The sequence below is a fragment of the Nomascus leucogenys genome, chromosome 5 (assembly GCF_006542625.1).
Source record: "Nomascus leucogenys isolate Asia chromosome 5, Asia_NLE_v1, whole genome shotgun sequence".
Lineage (NCBI taxonomy): Eukaryota > Metazoa > Chordata > Mammalia > Primates > Hylobatidae > Nomascus > Nomascus leucogenys.
This window is the reverse complement of record NC_044385.1, coordinates 108,453,478-108,461,193: the sequence shown is the minus strand read 5'-3', so window position 1 is coordinate 108,461,193 and position 7,716 is coordinate 108,453,478. Positions and strand designations below refer to the sequence as shown.

The 7,716-nt window shown below is 38.2% G+C and overlaps 1 pseudogene; it reads right to left on the bottom strand.

Moving 5' to 3' along the window:
- Positions 1–6,384: 6,384 nt before the first annotated feature.
- Positions 6,385–7,384, bottom strand: LOC100588792 (annotated as a pseudogene).
- Positions 7,385–7,716: the final 332 nt, after the last annotated feature.

Sequence of the window (7,716 nt, the reverse complement as noted above, 5' to 3'; positions counted from 1 at the left end):
CACATAGTTACTTTTTTGTGTGTTTGACAGGAGCAGCTAAAAATCTATTTATTTAACAAAAGTCTCTAATACAGTACAATTTGATTAACTTTCAACCAGGTCTGTGATTAAGAAGAGGTTTGCTATCACTGCAAGAAAGAAAAAATCTTGCATTTTACTTGAGGGCACGTCCAAAGCACTGTCTCTAAGAATTTGGGAGTGGTAAACATGGAGTGTGAATGCTTGCTTTCTACCATAGGAATTCTGAAAGCTAGATTTGGGGATTTTGGCTGTGAGGACCTTTGGTAGCCCAGCACACAAAGAGCTTAGTAATGATATGTGATTTCCCGTGGGTGAAAGAGTTATCTTGAAATGTAATCAGTCCTCCTAGAGAAAACAAGGGAAGCCTGAAGATTGATGGTCTGACTGCATGCAAGGATTCCAGTAAGAACATTTTATAATAGTATGGAAAACAAAATTATGTGAATTGGAACTATAATAGTGTCTTTTTGAATAGCATGAAACAGCCAGGTTTGACATACAATTCTGACCTACAGCTATCTGCATTTTCTGACTGATGGATAATGAAGAAAAAGTAAGGAAGGTAAAATTAGGTTATTTCCTTATTTTGTACTTGGGCAAGAGGATTCTCATGATGCTGTGATGCCATTGATTGAGAAATTGATTTGAGGTGAAGCAGACTTGTAAAGAATAAAAAATAAATTTATCCTTAGAAATGTTAAATTTGTGTTATAGTGATTATTTCTAGTAAAATTTAGGGAAAATTGCATATGTACATGACAGTAACAGGAGGCAGCCAAATGCCTAGGAAAATACCAGCGGGTACCCAGTGAAACCCCACCTCTAAGCCAAAGACCGTGTAAAGCCTGCAAGCCAAGCTACAAGTTAAATTCTTAGACTGGGCTGAGAACTTGTCTTCCTATTTGGCATGCTTTCCTCACCCTTCACCTGTTTTACAGATACCTATCCTTTACTATTTGGTTTTCTACATTTTCATGCCCACCTGTGAGTGGTGTCTTCACTTTAACCTTTTTGGGGTACTCACAAACCAATCAGCATGCCCTCCCCTTCCTGTGCCTATAAAGACCCCAGACTCAGTAGAAGAGGGGATGGCCTGACTTTGGGAAGGAGATGGCCTGACTTCAGGGAAGAGAGACAGCCTGACTTCAGGGAAGAGAAAACCTGACTTCAGCAAAGAGAAACTGCTCTTCCAGTCCTCTCTCCAGCTCCCCTCTCCACCTTCCAGCTCTGCTGAGAGCTGTTTTCATTGCTCAATAAAATTCCCTGCCTTTACCAGGCTTCAGCTGTCCATGTGACCTCATTTTTGAATGCCGGACAAGTGCTCGGGACTCACTAAGTGCAGGTACCCAGAAAGTCTGTCACACCGACCCTTTGCCCTCACTGGTGGAGGGCAGCCACCCCATGCTGCAAGGCAAGGGGCCAACTGAGCTGCTAACACACCACCATCCATGGATGGTGAAACCAAAAGAGCACTGCAACACCCACTCTGGGGCTTTGAGTCACAGGCACCCTCACCTGGGCACAGCTGCATTCCCCAGGAGGTGACACATCTGGTCTGTCCACAGGCCTCACATGGAGTCTGCTCCTGTGTTGATGCCCTGAGCAGCCAGCTCGATACCACGCACTCTCACTCATGTGTTCCCTCCCACAAAGAGTTGAGTATGGCAGGCCAAGTCTCGGAGACACCCCTGCCGTGAGTCCAGTGAAGGGGTAAAAAAAAATCCTGTGTCACATACATGGTCTAGTTCATATCTCTCTCTATCTCCATCTCCATCTTCATCCAAATTTATATCCATACCTACAATATCTAGGTTTTTGTTTATTTGATTGATTGTTGAAAATTTAAGTTTTAGTTCAGATGACACCCTGACATTGTGTTAGGGTAATTAGAACATATGTAATTCTAGTGGTGGAAGAGATAATTACCTCTCCTCTTTATGTCAAATAGTTTCCCAATGTTTTGCTGATGCTTTGAATTCCATAATTACATATAATGTTCAAATCAAATGCTCCTAGATAAGTAAAGATGACTGACAACTGAGCAGTTAAACTATTAAACCTGGGTAAAAAGGCAGCATAGATGAAAGTCAGAAATTTGCCTAAAACCAGTCCTCCAAAAAATTTTTGGAAAGATAAATATCTCAATTACATTTTATGTCACAGTAACCTGAAATATGTGTTAGTGCATCTTCCTTAATACAACCTAAGGACCAGATAATTTATTCAACAAGTCTCTGCACATATAGGTATTTAGAGGTAGACATAAACATAGTGTCTAGGTTTTGTTTATTTCTAGTCTAAATAATTTTTCTAATTCTTGACTCTAACTTTAATATTACCTGTCTTTCATGTAGATTTATAGCCAATTATATTTAACATGCGTTATTTTATCTAGAAAACAGCATAAATGGTGACAAATACATTTTTTCCTAGGTTTTATGGCTTAAATCAGCCTGTGTAATAATTTTATAAGCCTACCAACAACATGCAAAAATACCTTGAGATATATTAGATATATTAAACCAACTTTATCAAAGCATCTTGGAGGTGACTCTGATATCCATCTACATACATTATGCAATTCTTCTCAAATATCATTACATCACATCAATCAACAATACAAATAAGGCCAGGAAACAGAAATCTAGTTCAAATGACCAAGGGGACTGGAAACTTTATTTGTAGAAAAATGAATGCAGGAAGCATGTTGCAAATTATACAAAACCATTGCTAAAAACAATATCATTAATACCTACAATACTTCTCTAATATCTCTACCCTCTCTAGCATTTACTTGTTTACTTTCTTTAAAACCATAGATCTTGTTGCATACAAAATGATTGAGCATATTCTCTATGTCCACAATTTTAGCTCTACATATTCTTTCAATTTAGCAAAATCTAAGAATCCATCTTCACTTGAAAGATTAAACTGCAAGAATTACAAATATTTTATATTTCAAAGTTTTTTTATTGTCTGTCAGATTTACAAATCTATTGAGTTGGTGGAAATTATCAATTTCATTAAGCTATTTAAGTTTAATAATAATTATTATTAGTTTTGCTATGCATTATTCATGTATTCATGCAGAAAGTACTGATTCAGCACCTATCAAGTTGGCATAATCTACTGTGCACAGGAAGGGATAATGATGGCAAGACAGATGAATATTCTACCATCGCTAAGCTTAAATTCTAATGAAGTTAGACAATGAATCATATTAAATTCGAAGCATACTTTGACAGAGGAAGAACCGAGTATATTGGAATAAGCAATAGTAAAAAAATGCTATGATCTATGGGATGAAAAACTATGGAACAGATACTATTTAAACTGAAATTAAGAAGATGAATAGATGTTGATAAAAAATACTGGTACTGATGACGTTAGAAAATGATATGACATGAGAGGTTAAAAAACTGGAGTATGTTCCTGGGACAGGGATCCATTTCCTAAAGGAAATGACACCTATTCCAGTTATTATGCCTGGATACAAATTACAGCAAAATCTAATGGCATAAATAGCCATTTGCTGCACTTAGATTTTGTGGGTCAGAAGAATATTTGACTTACATGTGTGGCAGTTGATGCTGGCTGGCAACTTTGTACTTCAGTTCCTTTCTATATGGGAAACTCTATTTTCTTTTTACATGGACTCTTTTGGGCTTCCTCACAACATGGTGCTACCTTCTACAGGTGAACATCTTGACAGAGCTAGAGCTAGAGCTAGAGATGAGGAGAAAGTGAGAAAGAGACATAGAAGAAATAGTGATGGGGAGCGGGAGAGACAGAAGGACTGACAGGAGAGAGAGAGGGAGAGACATAGAGAGACAGAGAGCGAGATGTGGAAACTCTTCTATTTTTATGACTAAGCCTTAGAAGAAATCTAGGATCATTTCTACCATGCTCTACTGGTTAGAGAAAGTGCAGGCTCCCACTCACATGCAGATAGAGGTAACAGAAACTGTCCATCTCAACCACAGGAAAGCCAGTCATATATGTAACAGTCTTCTTTGGAAAATGCAATTTTCCGTAGTCCACTCGAGTACTTTAAAATGTTTAGAATTACTAAAGCCTGGTGTGAAAGAGGGAGGGAATTCTGTGATTTACAAGATATGTGGAAACATAATTTTATTTGAAGGAGTCTGGCAAGATGTTGATGGGTTTCATGTAGGAAAATGACTTCAGCAGATTAATACATTACAAAGATCTCTTTGTGTGATTACTTTGTTAGAAGGGAGCAAGTCTAAATATGCAGAGTATTGCGACTGCTTATTTGAAAAACTTGTATAAGCTAGGACAAAATCAGAGCACTGAGAAATAAAACAGAACATACTTCTAGCACTTAAAATGGGAAGGGTGTGTGATTAATTAGCCATAAGGAGTTAAGGAGAAAAAAGAATCTAAATGGCCAACATATGTCTGGCTTAACCAACTTGGTGAATGATGGTACCATATAAAGAAAGCAGAAGAGGAGTATATTTAAAGGAAAAATTGTGAGTCAGTGATGTACATCCTTGGTTTTACGTAGAGATTTTGAGTAAGAAATGGAATACTCTGGAAGTCATAAGACAAGATAAAATTGGAAATATAGATGTGAGGAATCTTCAATACACAGAGAGCAATTGAAATCATAGTTGCTTAAGAGGTGGATTTATAGTAGTACATAAAAATGGAAGAAAAACAAGTCTATGGATGGTCCTGTAATACACCAACATTTAAAGGCTGAGAGTGATAGCAGACATGTATCGGGCATTGTTATTTACTACATTCCAGTCAGTTTCTAATTGCTTTACAATTTTGGTCTTGTGTACTCTTACAATAATCACATGAAGTAAGTGTTACTATTATTCTTTTTTAATGAATAAGAAACTGAATTGAGAAAGGCTAAGAGATTGTGCATGAATTCCAACTTGGACATTGAAATCCAAAGCCTATGCTTTTCTTGACCACTGTGATTTGCTGCTAAGAAAATTAATTGAATGAGAGGAGATGGAAAGAATGAATAGCAAATGTGCCAGAGTGACAGAAAGAGAACCAGTACTGAACAGTGTCATCAACATGACAGAGAAAGAGCATTTCAAAAAAAAAAATGTGTTCATAGTTTCAAATATTTTTAAAGCCTTCAGGTGATTTGGTAAGTTTGGGGCAGATAAACTACAACTGAGAAGAATAAATCTCATTTTATGAAAATCACAAGATATTAATATTATTTTAGAGATATAAATATATTTATGTTAAATCATTCAACCACATATTTCATCCTCAAAATTGGAAACAGCTATTTATTTCACACTATAAATCAAATATTCTCTAAAATATCATTTATTTAAAAGTTTAGATCAAACAATAAATTTAAATGACTGAGGATATTGGGGCAACATCTTTTAGTACATATTTGGGTTCTTATATTAATTTGAACATTTTAGGGATATTTGTTCCCTCTGCTAAGTTATGTTGACATGTTGGTTTAAATTAAAAAACACATTAAATTACTTGCCAAAGTACAAAATTGAAGAGATTCTGTCAGCATCTCTTCAGCATCAGAACTTCACACTGGCAGTGGTTCCCACCTCCAGCTACTTCCATTACTCCTAAAACCAGCCTTCATATGGTGCACACGGTGGATGGGCCACACCTACTTCTCAAAACCTATATTCTTTCTGCATGTTTTTCTTCTTAAGATGTTCCATATCTTTTCAATACCCATTTCTGAATCTTTTTTTATGGCAGTAAGCCTTTGTTTTTCATACAGGGTGCCACTGCAGCATTTTAGCATGCTGCCTTATTGCATATAGAAAACCGATGAACATCTTCAGACACTAAGATCAGGAAAAAAATAGGGTTAATGCTGTTTGTTGATACATTTATGGATCACTCAGCAGTGTTAATACAGGCTCTCTTTACCTGAAAGCAGAATTACAATCAACTCACTCTGGCAGGACAGGGCAATTCTAAAATGCAGGTCTAGTGAAAGGTACATACAGCCAGCAAGCAAAAAAGGGACAGATGCCATGTCCTCTTCTGAAGGGAGTGACTGATTTGGAACCAGGGTCTGCAGATTTTAAAAACTGATATAGCCACCTTAACTGCTTAATATTGAGTTTCCCTTACTGTGTATGTTGACAATCAGCAAAAGTGAGAATTTCTAAAATGCGCTAGAGAGGATTAAAAAGCAGAACATTGTCCATATAACAGAATTGCCTCTTCACAACTTTTGCCCAGTTCTCACCTGTTGTCCTGTGAAAACCTCTCATCTGATGAGTTTTAGTGAAAGCCTCTTGAAGCCATAACAGACTTTTCTCAACCCAGCTCTAGGTACTAAGTATTAGGAACACGTGTCCACAGGAAATGGCAGTGTTTCTACCGGAGGTAAGTGTAACGTGTCCTCTTGATGTCAAAGGAATTTGGTCCCATATAATCAGCCTGGCCCTATTCCCACCACTTGCTCTGTTCTTCCAAGGATACAAAAGGCTGTGCCATAGCTGGAATCTCCCCAAGGGACAGATGTGATATGCCTCCTGAGATATCTTCCACATTTACATATGAGCAGGTGTCTTTGACAAGGTCAAATTGTTGAGGCAGATGTAAAACATTGCTGGTAAAGATGCTCCACCACAGGATGAGAAACCCTGGATGAGTCACGTTGGAATCATGGGACTCCCTTTCGACATTTTTTGTTTTGGGATCATAACTATAATTCTATGATTTGGCTCATTCCAGGAAATGCACAACTTTGGCATTTGCACCAAACACTTTAAATGCTGGGAGGTAGGAGTATATAGTAATGTTGCTTAGGTTATAAATGAACAGCAGGTGTTTTCTGATATCTGTTGTTGCCCAGATGCTTAAAAAATGTGTTCAGTAAGCCTTGGTCCCCACTGTCAAAACTACCTTGCTCAGAAGTAAGATGCAATAGCTGATTATATGTTTCAACTGAAGGCTGATAAACAGAGATTCCGAAATTGAAGCAGTTAGGCCACCCTTAGTCTGGTGCTGCTGACAATTCTTGCTCAAAAAGATCATCAATATTTGCTAGGATCAGAGTATCTGCATCCATGAATACACATTTTGAGTGCTGTGTAAGTGGCTAGACGTGAAGCTTTGCCAGCATGGCACCCAACTCTGGCCTCTTCATTACGGTTAGATGAGCAGAACCGCTGCTGTCCAAGACATTTACCATGATGACTTCATCAAAGACCATCTCTAAAACTTTTCTCATGGAGTTTGAGACTTGCGGGATGGTGAACACGACCAGCCTTCTGGTGGTCCTGTGCTGTTTTTAGAGGTGAGCCCTGGACCGGGGCACCCCTTTGGTGTAGGCATAGTTTGTGGTCCATGTCACAAAGGCCTGATCTGTCATGGTGCTGCCCGGGGGTTCAGGTGGCTGGGGCAGCTGCAGGTTGGTGGCTCAGAGAAGCCTGTGCCAGGAGGCAGCAGGGCCAGCGAGGGGGTGTGGCCTCTGAATCTATTCCATTAACTAAAGGGGTAATAATTGCTTCTTGCAGTAATTTCTTGGTCACTCTTATTTCCTTTCTTTTTACTTTTTCCATCCTTCCGTGTAACCTGTTATTTATACCACATACTCGCTTTTTAAACATCTAATGTTTCTGTGTTACTGACTGGACCTTAGTAGTAAATAGTGAACAATGCTTGCTGGTTTGTTTTTCTGTGGTCTCTTCAAGGATTCCCCAC